Genomic DNA, 14,537 nt, shown 5'->3' on the forward strand with positions numbered 1-14,537 from the left:
GTTTAAACACACAACATCAAGCATACGTAAACATAATGACAGTCGAGTAATTAACGCTGCTGAATCGTAAAGTCCCCGTGCAGCAAGATGTGTCAACTATATAAAATGTCCACCTAAACTATTCACTGTTGTCCCAAATCTGAACTAACCTCTGTGGTACTTTGTGATATTATGCAGTTCAGGTTGTAATCCAGTTTCACAGGCATTTCTTGTGAGGAAATCAGGAATTTCGGGATGAACGTGAACTGGAATAACGCGACATATTCTAACAAGCCTCTTCTGAGAAATTACACTTTATAACTCTACCACCATATTTTATTTTGCATTTAGTGACTTTGATTCTACTGATAACTGCGTGTGTCTTTCAAAAGTTTGCCACGTCCACTTCTACACCCACAAGTCTTGTAGACGACTCCGCTTTTCTATCCGTATAAATGCCTAGTAATAAATACTTGACGAAAGAGTTTTCCCTAGAGTGTTTTTCTAATCCTAGATCGTATCGAAAAACAGTGTCTGCCAGACACACGGCACATATGTATATATGTAAAGACCACATAACTTCGTTATTTTTATACCCTTGCAGAGGGAATTCTAATTTCAGTCAGAAGTTTAAAGGATACATCTCAGGCCCCTAAAGTACACATATTCTTGAACCGATCTAAAGCCTTTACCTAAAGCTGTATAGGTTTTGCAAGCAGTTTATAGTCGGTCGAATTTTCTATGAAACAAGCACTATTTTTTGAATAACCCGTTTTATAACGAATCTCGAACATCAAATTTATTTTTAAGAAAATCGAACGACTTTATATAGTTATCATAGGAGTGATCAGTGAATCAATCAATCAATCAGTGAAGATATACAAAATGAATAGAAAAAGTTTTGAGTTAAAACATTACGCGGATTAAGATTTTTTTGATACACTTTCAGTAATATCTTTTTAAATTACGTACTCTTCCGTTTACATTTTTGTTTGCCAAAACCACACTTTTCTATGTTTATGATATAAAATTCCATTTTTGGTCAGTTGCTTACCAAAAATGTAAGCAATAAAGAAAGAAAAAGGAAACACGCTACAGTCGACTGTCATAAATATATCATACATATAGTATACCAAAAAAAAACACATGTGTATGCAAACACATTTCCCTGCTATCAAAACTTCGTGGGCATCACCAGAATCTGCATACTAACCCAACCATAAAACCATAGAAACTAGAAAGGCATACTGTAACGGCTATATACTTCTTGGTATTTTTAAAATTCTTACTGAAATCTAAAAGAACTTAGCATGAACAAACAAGTGGTTGCTTCAAATAGTTAAGTGGAATTGCATAGTAAATTCCTTAGCAATATTCTCCGTTTGTTGCTTGGTACTTTGATTTTTATTTGGCTTCCCCAAATGCATTTAAAACGCTTTTCATGAAAACGAAAGCGGAGAGGTAATGTGAGTGCGAAGGGATTGTCGCGCTGCTGACGACTTCCGGAACGGAAGTGAGGAAATTGTTTGGCGCTTTAATGAGCCAAGCGGCTTTCAGTTTGACTGGGTACTTGGCGCTCCTAAGGAGCCATAAGCCTGAGACAAATGAAAACTGGCTTTCGCCGGGGCTTTGACGTCTAAATTGATTTGGCTGATACTGATTTAATTAAAAACCAGCAGCAAGTGCAATAAAGGCTCCCCATTCGATATGTTTTATTTCCCCAGGGCTTTTTATTTATACTCACCAAGTACTCGTGCTTGAGCTAACAGTTTAAAATTATTCCTTGGCACTCCACTTCCGGAAAATATTTCAATTCAGTTGACTTTTTATTCTTAACAAACCTAAGCTTGATGACTTCTGTTAAATGGTTTTCCTTTTTTTATTTTATAAAAATAATTATTTCATAACCATATAAAGATGGTAAAAAATATATTTTGTTTTTGTTTCTTTGTATTTTTATTTACTGAGCGCTTAAAGGGGAATAGTAGTGAAAAGTATCTTTTTCCGGTTAATTCTCAACAAAATTTTTAATTTTTTGATGAGCCGAAAAAGTGGCGTTTTATCACACATATTCAATGCTATTCTACTGAATCCCAATGTAATATGTAATTTTCTAAAAAATATAAATTTACTTATAAAAAAAATTTAAAAAATGATGCTACAAATGATACAAATGCATTCGAGTGTAGATCAAATTTTTAAAGACTTACTATAGACAATCGTGTTTATTCGATTATTTAAAATAAAATAAGAGAACAACGAATTAAAGATATTTTATTGTGCAAATAGGTTTTTTACAGTTGTCGGTCTGAATCGAATTTCTAAGACTGCATTTTCAATTATAAGCACAAAAATACCCCAGAGAATTATGTAATGTTTTGTTCAGCCAAAGACCATATCCGAATAAAGGAATCTCATTTCAACTGACCCGCACAGCGTACAAAAAGCACAAAAAATATTATTTTTCTGTTTTTGTAGGGTTGAAATCAGCAGCTGAAATTGCGGCATGCGAATTCATGTTGCATTCGGTTGGCAGCGGAGCGTGGGCATTTGGAATTCGGGTCCCATTTTCCCATCTTGCAGCCACTTTCTCTGCCAATCCGCATCCCAATGTTTGCGTAAATTGTGCTCGGGTAAGGACATTAGGTGGTAATTGAGTGTGCCGACACGAGCCAAGTGAAAAATGGCTGCCACTGAGTCAGCTCTTGTCCTCTGCCAGACATGTGAGTGAGCACCAAGTGAGGAAGCTAGGGCTACCATCGCAGAGGAAATGCAAGGAAGCCCTCACGATAGCTTTGATTTATATTCCGAAGTACTTTTAAATTTTTGGCAGCCAAAACTATGAGTTGCAACATCGGGCTTGGCTGCCTTTTAGCTTATTATCTTTCCACAGAGAAATATGAAAAATCAGCTCGATGAATTTCACATAGTGTTGGTCTGTTCTTTAAAGGTATTCCTTACATGCCAGTATTTTGATAAGTAATTCTGATATTTTAACAAGTTCGAACTGCACTAACAACGTAGCTCGTAGATACAGAAAAGGAAACGATGTATCTTAATTTTTTGTTTAGCTGTCACTACATTCTTTTTGTCGTTATCGTTTGCAATTTTAGACTTGTTAACATAAAAACTGATACAGATTTTTAAATAAATTTTAAATTGGATTATCTATTTGTGTCATATTTGTAATTTATACTGAATCTTTAGGACAATTGTATACCGCCTCAACGTCAAATAAGAGTTTTTTGGAATCTCCTTTATTTTATTTGACAAAAAAACGAAACCTTAAAAATCGGGATTTGTATATGGCTTGTTTTAAAACCGAAACTTTAAAGGTGAAATTTTTACTCTTTTGAATCTTTACTAAGTCTACGGAACTTTAAAATGTTTACAGGTGTTCACAAAATCGGTTTGTACCTATCGCAACAAAAAAATTCGATGAAAAGACAGGATAGTTTTAAAACTGGTACGGACATAATTTAAGTGCGAATCTGGGAAGAATTGCAGTGGCCGTTTGTTTTTTAGTTCTTTTTAGATTCTGTGACCCAAAGACATTTTTAATCGAGATACCTTTCTCGTTTCCACGCAAACAAACTTTAATGTATATATTAACAATGTATTTTTTATATGTAAGAAACGAGTTTTATTTTTGGTTCAACCAATGAAAACCTCGAAGCCCAACATATCAGTCTTTCCACTACTTTCATGACCTTCTCAAACTTTAGAAGTTACAAGTTATAAAGAATTACCATACACCGAGATTAAATGTTGCATGAATTTATGCAAAAAGTTTAAGCATGCGCGCACCACATTTCTTCGATTACTCATGAAAGTATGCTATGAATTCACGCATCAATTTGTGAAAGGAATATCAAACTTTTTTCTATGTCTACAAATATTAGATTTGCCTGAAAGTGCGAAAATTCGCATCACATAGACCTGGGCTTTTTCATACCATTGCATAACCTAAGAAAATAAAGTTATTCATGATTTGGATATCTTTCAATTGACTTTCCAATTTCTTGTATTACTGTTATAGTCAAGTCAATGCAATTGTCAACCGGAATAATGACTGAAGACGATTAAGAACAGAAAATAACATATAACAAAAGATAAAGTTGTGAAAATATTCATTTAGGGCTTTTGAGCACCTTTGGTTCGTAGAATGCCGTTGCGGGGGAACTTATAGTATAAACTGAGTAAATAGTCTCTGTTTCCTCCCTTCGTAGATTAATTAGAGTAGAAAGTAATCTAATTCTAAAGAAAACGACACCGCCTGAACCTCATTGGCTACTTCCCAATTGTAAACTTGAAAGATAACATTTATTTCTGAAAGTAACTAGTGGGTAAGCAATATATAACAGAATTTATATCATAACATAAAATGTCCTTTCCAACATACCCAAAACCCACGTAGTAATGTCGCTGCTAGATTAATGTTAGCACCTTTTGAGCCGTAAATTCGAACTCACGTGTTCGCTTCCACATTTCCGTTGGGGATTTGGTTCGCAGTCCGGCGATGCGGGGAAAACCACAGCCACAGTTTTGGGGGCCAGCATTGCAAGGCGACACCCGCTCGAAGGTGGCGCAGGAAAAATGCGTTTTCACGATTTGCCACGCTGTGGCTGCCGGAATGTGTGCGGCCCGACCTTGTTCACCTTTTGTCCTTTGGCCAGCCGAGGCATTGTTTGCCAGAAATATGCTGTGGAACTATTGTTTGCAAACGGGCGGCTCGGAGGGGAGTGGAGGGTTTCGAGGGGCGGGGGCATCAAACCTCTTGGCGTGGTCCACGCTATTGGAAGCCAATTTAGCAGACAACATCGGCTCAAATGGCGGTATCGCGACGGGCGTCCAATTTGTGCAACAACAGTGCTGCAAGGAGTCGGCGACGCCAGCTGCTCGAGTTGCATATTTATGGGGACCTCGGAAATTAACGTGGCTCGGATTGCGAACGGAGAAGCGACTTAAATGGCAATTGGCAGCCTCTCTTCCCGACAGAATTCCTTAAATTTGCATTTAACTTGTTCCTTTAAGCTGCGCACCAGCGCCGTTCGCTTCGACAGCGAATAATTTATGACAGCCGCCGCAAGATATAGGGGAAGATTATGCAAAGTTTTCGGCGCCTGCTCGCGCCGTCCGCAGAACAACTTTTCCAGCGGAAAAGTGCCCACTGGAAAATTTTTATTGAGACTGGAGCAACTTTTGGCTTTGGGGAATTCCGGGGCTGACATATATGGGCGTGAGAAAATTTGGAAACGAGGGCCGGAAATGACAGCGATATGCGCGGTGGACTAAGCCGCTGGATTTCTCAGCGGGAAACCAAAAACCATCCGAAGGCCACTTTAAAAAACATTAAAAATTCCAATTTACCCGGAGTTTCGTTACGGAATCTTTTCACAGGCCATCCTTTCGGACCGAGCCACATCAGCTTTAATCTTAACTATAAATCAATTCCGAATGGAAATTGAGAAAACCCTTTTGGAACTATTTTTATCTTGGTTTGAATGCAAATAGAATCCAGCTTATAACCTGTAGTTTACGCAAGCAAACATGCGAGCTGAGGTTGTGAGGGAATTAAATTGAGGTGGCACGCCTGAGCCGACCCTTCATTTTCCTGGCCCTTCACTGGTCACCAGTATTTCAGCCATGTTATTCAAGTAGAACAAAATCGTGCAAGAGGTCCTGATCGAATCCGGCCCGACCCACTCCAGGTTTACGCAGCACTTAAGGTGATATAAAACACGCCAGCAAAAAAGCGAATTTCGAAAGCGATTTCACTCCGAACTGCTAAGGTATAATAGGCACTTTCCTCTTATGGGAATATTCCCACAACACCGCCTGACTCGATTTTAAATGAGTCCTAATGCGACAGCTAACATGGAGCAACCCGGAGAGGCTGGCAGGCGAAGTCCCGGAGGCATCGACACTTGTGTGGTGCCATAACGAGGAGGTGGGACGGACGGATGGACACGCTCAAGTGTATTGTGATTTTGCCGAGGAGAAAGTGCGGAAAACGAGAGCCCCGGGAAGCCTTCAGCTCATTAATTAGGCAAGACCACAACTAAAGATAGGAATTGAAACAATGGCCTGGGCGAGCCTTGAAAATATGCTCGGGACATTCATCATCCTCAAGTGTCGGTCAGACGGACAGACGGACAGACTTTCCGGCGGCAGGCAGCCACATAAATATTACATTATAATTATGAAGGCTAGACAGCCGGGGTGAGCGATTGGGGGGTGGAAAACTTTTTGCTGGAAAATTAATCAAGCACTTGGAAAAAACAAGACCAATACTGAAACTGCTCTCGGCCACTCATAATTTTGGATGCCGTCTGGCGCAACTTTGCCGGCCAACTCATCGAGGGAAGAACAATACGCACCATGTGCAGAGCTCGGCGCGACGAAAGTCGTAAAATGTGTAATAAAGTCGTTTGCATAGCCAAGAGTCCATCTGGTCGTCTTGTAAGTTACACTAATCAAATGGCCAACAATTAGTCCAACCAGTTCTCCCAAGAAGAACACACACGTTCGCGAGGAACCGATGTGGCAAACACTCTGAGGTCAGCCCGGCTGAGAGTAATGCGATTGACATTTGGCAACACCACGGGACTCAGTGGCACTCACAGCAAATCAACCTCTTCGCAATTGCGCCAAACTTTCGATGACCCTGCTGCCTTCCGATGCCAAGATGCCGAGATGCCGAGATGCTGAATAGGTTAAAACTCACCAAATGCCAAGGAACAGCGTCACGTATGCGGCATTTGACAAGTTTTTCACACGACGCCGTGCTGCCATGGTTAGATGATAAGCCAAGTTTCGCCATTCGATTCAATTAATAGGGGATTACCCGAGCAAAACACGAAACTTTCCGGGAAATTGCGCAACTTGGGGCTTACTCATTTGAAATTCAAGAACATTATTACATCCAAAATCTTGCAGAGTGTGCACAACTTCCGAGGTTGATGCGGATTGTCAGCAAGTTCTGAGCAGTTTCCACAAAATCCTTCCAGGCCAATCAAGAATCTTGTTAAATTATTTTAAGGTCGTTATCCAAATCAACCATAGAGGTAATGTTGCATCGCCGCTTTCATTTATCATCAACAGGTGCAACACCGTGTAAAAGAGTTTTGGAATTATTTAAAGTAGAGAGGGTATTAAGAAGTCCTATACCAAATGTCCCTGAGCGTTCCTGCCGAAATATGCCCCATCTGGCGTTAAAACCCCTGCTGATGCGAAGGCGTTGCCCCAAGGCAGCTCGCCCTATCTGCCAAATGCCATTTTGTGTGCGCCGCTGCTATCTGCGTTCATAATCATTTGTCCTTGCGGCAAAGATCCTTTAACCAGCTCCCCGTAGCCTTTCCGCCTATAGACACCTACACGAATACCCTCGGGTTGGGAGCTCGTAAGTTTATCAGTTAAGCGCCATCTTCTTGGCAATTCGCTGAAAGTGCAGGTAAAACTCGGAGGCGAAAATTGATTTTGTCTGAGCTCGTCCCCTTCCACTTGTGGGCTGACATCGCTGGCGAACGTTAAATTTAATTTATGCCATGGAATTCAAACACACAAACGAAAAATGTGATTTACTCGCCGAGTTTATGTTGTCCACGTTGTTGTAGCGTTTTATGTTTTCTCCTCCCGTCAAGACAGCAATTTATGGGCTTGCATAAGAGCATCCGAATTGATAGCCTAACATTAGCCCCACTTAGGAAATGGAGCAGGACAATACGCCAAAGATCTCAATGCCCCTTAAGATTGGCTAGGAGCTATTTTGACAAATTTTAACAAATATATTACCTCGCTTCTTATGATTGGATTTATGAGTTCCGGGTTTGTCCGGGAGTTTGTCTTTACATTGAAGTAGGAAATATTTAAGCACTTTTTGGGGTTTTTTCGAATTCTGGAGATTGTGAACAAGGTGAATGAGTAGATTTTGTCGCTTTACCCCGCTTAAATTATGCCGTTGTTGATCTAAGCATTATTTTTCATTATTTCTAAGCAAATTAGTAAAAAGCATTACTCGTAAAGTAAAAGAGTATCCCGTATTTGCTAAAGACCCAAAGGTTTATACATTCTCTGTAACTTTTCCGACATTGAATTTTTACACCTCAACTTTTACATCCCGTGTAAAAAAAACGATCGTGATCTGTCTTAATCAAAAGTATTATATTGTCCGGCCATTTCGTTTTCCTCTTTCAGCCAGATAGCTTTAAACAGTTGGCTGGAAGTTTCGACTTTAAATGTTATTTTTTTTGGTACCAAGACCAATTGTCTTGACCGAGGACTTCATTTCATCATCACAATGCTTTCCTGAGTATATGTCACTTATTTTTCTGGAGTTTAACATGTATCTTCATCGGAATTGCCACCTCCCTATTCGACCATGTAATCATTCTAACTTTTTGCAGGCCCTTTCGATTATCTGGCAATTTTCATACTCAATGCGATGGGTGAAACGTGTTCCTGGCCACGCCCTGTAATCGAACAATTGCACCTTGACAGAAAATGCAAACATTTTAACCATCGCACAGGAAAACCTATTTTTTCTGGCTTTTTTCACCCACTTGCCACACATTGCGAATCATGGAATGCCCGCTTGACAAAATAGTTTTTTGTTTTCCACAAACTTTTCTTTTTGCGCTCGCTCAATTCAAACCGCTTGACTTGGTGTCCTGTGTTTCTGACTGCTGTCGACCGGGGGAATCGGGTTTTTCTGGGCTAGCTTGGATTTATTGTGTCAGCTTGCCAAATGGAATAAAATCACATAAATGAAGAATAGAATTTTAGATAACTCGTGAGTGCTGTTCATTGATTTACAGCAATGAAACTGTGGAATGTTGCAGTGTTTCGACACTAATTTTCATAATTATTTTCATAATGGATGGCTGAGTTCTTAGCAGAATTCGTTTTCAACCAAATACCTTTTTTTGTTAGACTAAACAACTCGTACTGTAAAGGACTTCACCCTAACAACTAACTTTGGGAAGCTGAAGCGTAAACACCCTTTCACTTAAAACTGAAATAAAAAAAACTTCTATTTGCGTTCGGATCTTTGTGCGCGAAGGTGATATGAAACAGTGTTTTAGTTTAACGACAAATGCAACGATAAACTTTTCATACAAGCGCAGATAAATATAATAAATTAAATAAACTATCTTTTATTTTTTATAAATGGTTCCTTATACTATTATCTTTTAAGTTTAACTATATTTACAGCTAATAAGGCTTAGTAGCTCCAAGTTTTTGAGTCCATCTTCCGTCCTTTCGGCTCTCGCAAAAAAAATTCAAGCGGCAACAACTTTTTTAACCACTTTTTTGGCTTACCTTGTTCACCATATCCCTGCCAACATTATTAAAGCGTTCTAGCCTCGTCGCGAAGTCCTCAAGTTGTGTGGGCGGAAATTGTTTTGACGTTTGTTGTGGTTTATGCCCCAGCTTATTTGGCATGTCTCCACGTTCGCCCGTTGCTGCCGCAAAAAATCGCTCATCTTTATTGTTACTAGCAACAGGAAGTTATGCCCATTTCGCCCCGATCTGACCCCTTTATAGTAACCATAGCTATTTGTGTCGAAGTTCTGTTTTTTCCTGTGCAAATGAGATTGCGGTTTCGTCGCTCGGCTGTTGTTCCAGTTCGTTAGCATAAATTTGTGTTGGGCTGGGTGAACAAAACAAAATTCGCCGCCGACTGCCTGCATTAAGAGTCGAGAACCTAATTATCCTCAGTAGCAGGGAAAGACTCAGCTTTCCATGCAAATGAGTTTAAAATTGCGCAAAAAAACCAAGAAGCAGCAAAATGCTTAATGAATGCATTGCGCAAATTACATTGTGGAAGCCACAGGATTGCGTGACGTCGGGGACCAACTTGGGGCAGGGCAAAGTGGCTGGTGTCTCCGGCGGTTGGAAGTGGTGGAGTAGCTTATTTTTACGCTTTTCACGCCAAAGGTCAATTCGAAGGACTTGACCCTGACTTGAAACTTTAGCCGATTCCCTGTTGATTGTTTTGTAAATAATAAATAGAAAAATAATTATTTCTTCATCACGATTCGTTGTTTTGCTATCGATTTAAAACAAATTTAAAGTTCAAAGGGCGGTAACAGCCGGATTAGGGATAATTTTTTTAGACACGGTGGTATTCGTTTGGTTGCTTGCCTTAAATATTTTACTTGGAGCATAATGAGCAGAAACTATGTAGATTTTTGCAATTCATACCACGTTTCGGTCCAAATTACTCATATAGTTTTCGGATTGTTAATTTTAAATTTTTTTGATGTGGGTATGCAACGCAACTGAAAAAAGGCAAAGTTAATTCTATTTATTTTGCATCCAGCGGCGTAATATATTTTCCCCACCTTACAAGCGAGTAATCATATATCTTTAGGCAACTGACAAATCGCCCATTAATATGCACAACGCGAAACCCAGAGTTTAGGACTTATGACTCTAATAGCAAACCACACAGTAGGGGGCTTAAAAACAACAAACATGTTTATTTGGGTCATTATGTAAACTCTGCGATGAATAATTGACCCCAGACCAGTAAATATGATAAATACCAGGTCTTTAAACCGCATATATTTTGCACCGGGAGTTTGGGGATCAGTTTGGGTAGGACTGCAGAAAATCTTCATTCCGTGACCCAGAAGTCAAAACGAGCTGGAAGGGAGGAGTAATGAACTGATATTAGATATTAACTAAACCCCTTTACCAAACTCAAAATGCAAATGGCGTAATATGTAAGGTAAATTCCAAGGAATTTGGTTTACGACTTAAATAAGCAATAGCACCTGCAACGTAACAAAATACTAAAATTTATTCCTTGCCTCCATATTTCACCACAAGTGCCAAAACACATGCTACGGAGTAAAGAAGCATAACTTGCCAGAAAAGCGGAGGAACCCCTACTCGTAACTTCTGTCGACTCTACCACATGAAAGAGTTTTATTAACTTGTTTATTGAAAAAAATATTCCCTAGGGGTTATATATATATATATATATATATATATATATATACATATATATGGTTAACATAAAATTCGTGCTTTGGCTAGTTTTGCTTTTAAAAAGGCAAAACGTGACTTTCCATTCTAAAAAACTAATTTAAGATGGCTTTTTTTTCAATTTTTTTATGACAGCACACCAAAATAAATATATATAGGGCATTAACTTCTTTGAGATTTTTATTTAATTATATTCGTCCTACCATCTTTTGATACAATATCAGATGTAGATAGTTTTTCTAAGAGGACCTTATTTAATGTTTCTTAAATTAACCAGGTAACTGGTCTAAACCGAATATTTAGAAGTTGCTGAAAGGACTTTTTATGTTCTAGCAGATAATACTACATTTTTTTTGGAAATTTTCGATCAATTAACTTGTTTGATCAATTGACTTGTGCGCTCCCTTAATCGTGACTCGTTGTTTACTTATTTAAAATTCAAAATGTAGTATAAGATGACCATGTTTATTACAATCGCTTAATGCGATTAAAATTAAAATTATTTAGGGACGTATATTTCGGCCACTTATGTTTTCAATTAGAACCTATGGTTCTTTCGGATGCTAGGTTGTTTTAAAAGCTGTCACATATTTGTCAAATTTAATAAAGATATGGTATATCTTTTATACACAGAATGCAAAGATCCGTTTTCTGTATTAACTTCCTTTTTTCGTTTAAGTATACGCACTCTGCAGCTAAGCTATAAGTTAATAGGATATTTTCCCACAATTTTTGTCGTTATAATTAAATTAATTCGTGACTTCCACGAAAATCCATAATTTCAATGAATGACTTGATGGCCTGACAAAGAAAGCGCAGGCCAAAATTAATTTGATGCTGCTGTGGGTGTTCAAGCAGCCTGTCGGAAACAGAGAGTGCCATAGAAGAGGACCTTCAGGGCAGGAGAGGCAATCCAGCACCTACATAGTCCAGTTGACAATGTTTGCTGTTTGCGCTTCATTTAGTTACGGCCGATTGTCGACTTGTAGGCGATGTTGAGGAGGCCTAAACCAGACGATGATGTTTAATCCGTGTAATGACGCGCAATCGTGGTCTTAACTGAAGTACGCTCATAAGCAGGATTTAGCGGAAATTAAATGTGCGCGTTTTGAGATTTGTATTTGCCCAACAATTAATCTCAGTCAAAGTATTGGTGTTCCAGTTTTGCGGGGATCTATTTAAACAATATAAATACCTAATTTAATTTTTTATATTTTGTTGTTCTTTTGATTTCCCATACTGATATGCGATCTGAAGCAATAAGTTGTCCTCAATTTATCAGATATTTTTATAAGCATCAAACAGTATTTTGAGAATGATGTACGACCATAACACTCAAGACACTTGAACGAAGTACATAACACATCAGATCTATGTTATTAAGTAATTCATTCCGGACACACTTAATATTTCATGAAGGGAGACCCAAACCAGTTTAAGACAACATGTATGAACACGTGTGTGTGTTCACAGGACGCATGTCAACACATTTTTCAAAAGGTATCTTAATGAACCGCTGTCTATCTGATTGTAGGTTGTGGCCTGGTGGCCTGGTGGCGATGGCGAAAATAGGCATGGACCTGTACAAATACAAACCTGCTATTTGTTAATCGAGACACGCACACGCAAATCCGAATCACAAATAAACCAAAAAACAAAAACGCAATCCTAATCAAATGGTCTAAGGCACACCTGCGACAAGCTGCCATCACTTTTATTTATTCTCTTCAGCATTTCGAAGGAAAGCTCACAATTCGTGTCTTCACGAGCTGGAAGTCAAATTTCAGACTAGGATGGGGGAATCTCCGTAAGAAATGCAAAGACACAAGGATGAGTCTGTTCTGGGATACTGAAATACCAAGGTAATTACGTTGTTAAATTTAAACCATTCTTACCTTGACTGCTAAAAAACAGTATTTTTGTTGCAGTTTTGAACTCTTAGAGTTATTGGTTTGCTTCTTTTTCGATCTCTGCTTATTGCAGAGACACGTATATGTAAAGTTTAAATTGTCGTCATTAAAGCTGTTGCTCCGCTTTCTGGTTGTAAGCAATTATATTTGCAGTATTTTAAATGGTTCGACAAGCACAATTTCATTATTACTATTTCTAATGTAAGCCCAATTGATTTAGTCGCGAAATAAGAAAAGCTCTCCGACGGGCTTTTACACCATTTATCGTTAAATTTAATTTTGTAATTTTAGAAACAGAACGCTTTGTGCACTTTGAAATATGGTTTTTGCCCTTAATGCTTCATTTATTTGCCGTCGCGCTAGTTTTACCGCGACTTGTTGTTTACTTATTCCAAATTCAAAATATTGTACAAATTGCTTTTGTTTTCGCAATCGCTTAGCGCTTAAATTTATTTTGGATCTCCAATTTGGTTCACTTCTATTTATACAACAAATATGTATTTTGGAAAAAAATATATTTCACAATTTAAATTACAAGACCGGAAAGTATTTAGCAATGTAAAGAAAAATACGAAATTAAACTTACAAAAATTACAGTAATTTTTGTAGTTAATTTTATTTTATTATAAAAACATGTATATAATTAATTTATATTTTATTATTAATTATTAATTTTATTATTAATAATTAATTTTTGTGTCAATAACGTTATTAATTCTTTGTGCAGAGGTAACACAAGACATTTTCACCAAAGGTTAAAAAAGCTTTTACCCACGAGATAAAAGTCCTTTAAGATCCCACTTAAACAGTTGGAAAATAATTTTTTTGAGTTGTTCAATTAAGTTAAGTTTTTAAGATGTTTTAAGTATTTTGAAATGCATTTTTATACTCAGATAGTTAAAGGTTTCAACATTGTTCTTTACTCTAAATTGTATTTATCCCAATACTCTTTATGTTGCGCAGTTTTTTGGATTTTAGTTTACCCAAAAAACATTTTCCAAGCATTATTAATATAATTTTAATTATTATCAGGCATTTTAATATTACAATTAATATCGATTTCGAAAAATTTATTTTTCATAACTATATTTGAAGAAACTTTTAAGATAATTATAGTTTTATCCTTTTAGTTATTATTCCACTTTTTAAGACTTCGGTGCACTTTCAAAATGATTTACTTCCACTGGCGATATCATAAAAATTCCGGATTTCACTTGAGCATTCGGTAAGGCGAACTGACACAATCGCGTGCGGTTGCCCCGATTATTTAGTCCGAAAGCGAATGAAATACTATCCAAAATTCACTCGGAGCACTGGGGCCGAATTTCCCTCCGATTTTCGCATTTCGCGTCCGATTCGTTTGAGATGCCGCGACAGTCTGCCGTTTCGTTCCAAAGAAAGCGGCCAACGAAATCGCGTCCGAGTCGTCGGCAGTCGGCCGCCGCTGCTGGCCAAGTTAACAGGCCCTGTTAACGCTCTTTATTATGGTGGGAGGCTTTCCCACATTTGCGTCACGTGCTGCTGGCTGTTGTTGTTGCATTGAACTTGAACTAGTGGCAAAGTTGTTGTCGTTGTGGTTGTTATTGCACTTTTTCTGTTGTTCTGACATTGGCGCGCGTTTTGCCGGCTGTTTATGGACGGCTTTCGGCAGCT

General features: G+C 38.2%; 1 protein-coding gene across 1 annotated transcript in view; it reads right to left on the reverse strand.

The window, feature by feature from the left end:
* Nucleotides 1–14,250, reverse strand: part of LOC108088117 (trissin receptor) — a 32,507-nt gene extending 18,257 nt beyond the window's left edge. Inside the window, 2 exon segments of the mRNA XM_017185766.2 lie at nucleotides 12,870–13,080; nucleotides 13,932–14,250. The gene's annotated coding sequence lies outside the window, so the exon portion shown is untranslated.
* Between the last annotated feature and the right edge of the window lie 287 nt (nucleotides 14,251–14,537).

The sequence above is a fragment of the Drosophila ficusphila genome, unplaced genomic scaffold (assembly GCF_018152265.1).
Source record: "Drosophila ficusphila isolate 14025-0441.05 unplaced genomic scaffold, ASM1815226v1 contig_636, whole genome shotgun sequence".
NCBI classification, from domain to species: domain Eukaryota; kingdom Metazoa; phylum Arthropoda; class Insecta; order Diptera; family Drosophilidae; genus Drosophila; species Drosophila ficusphila.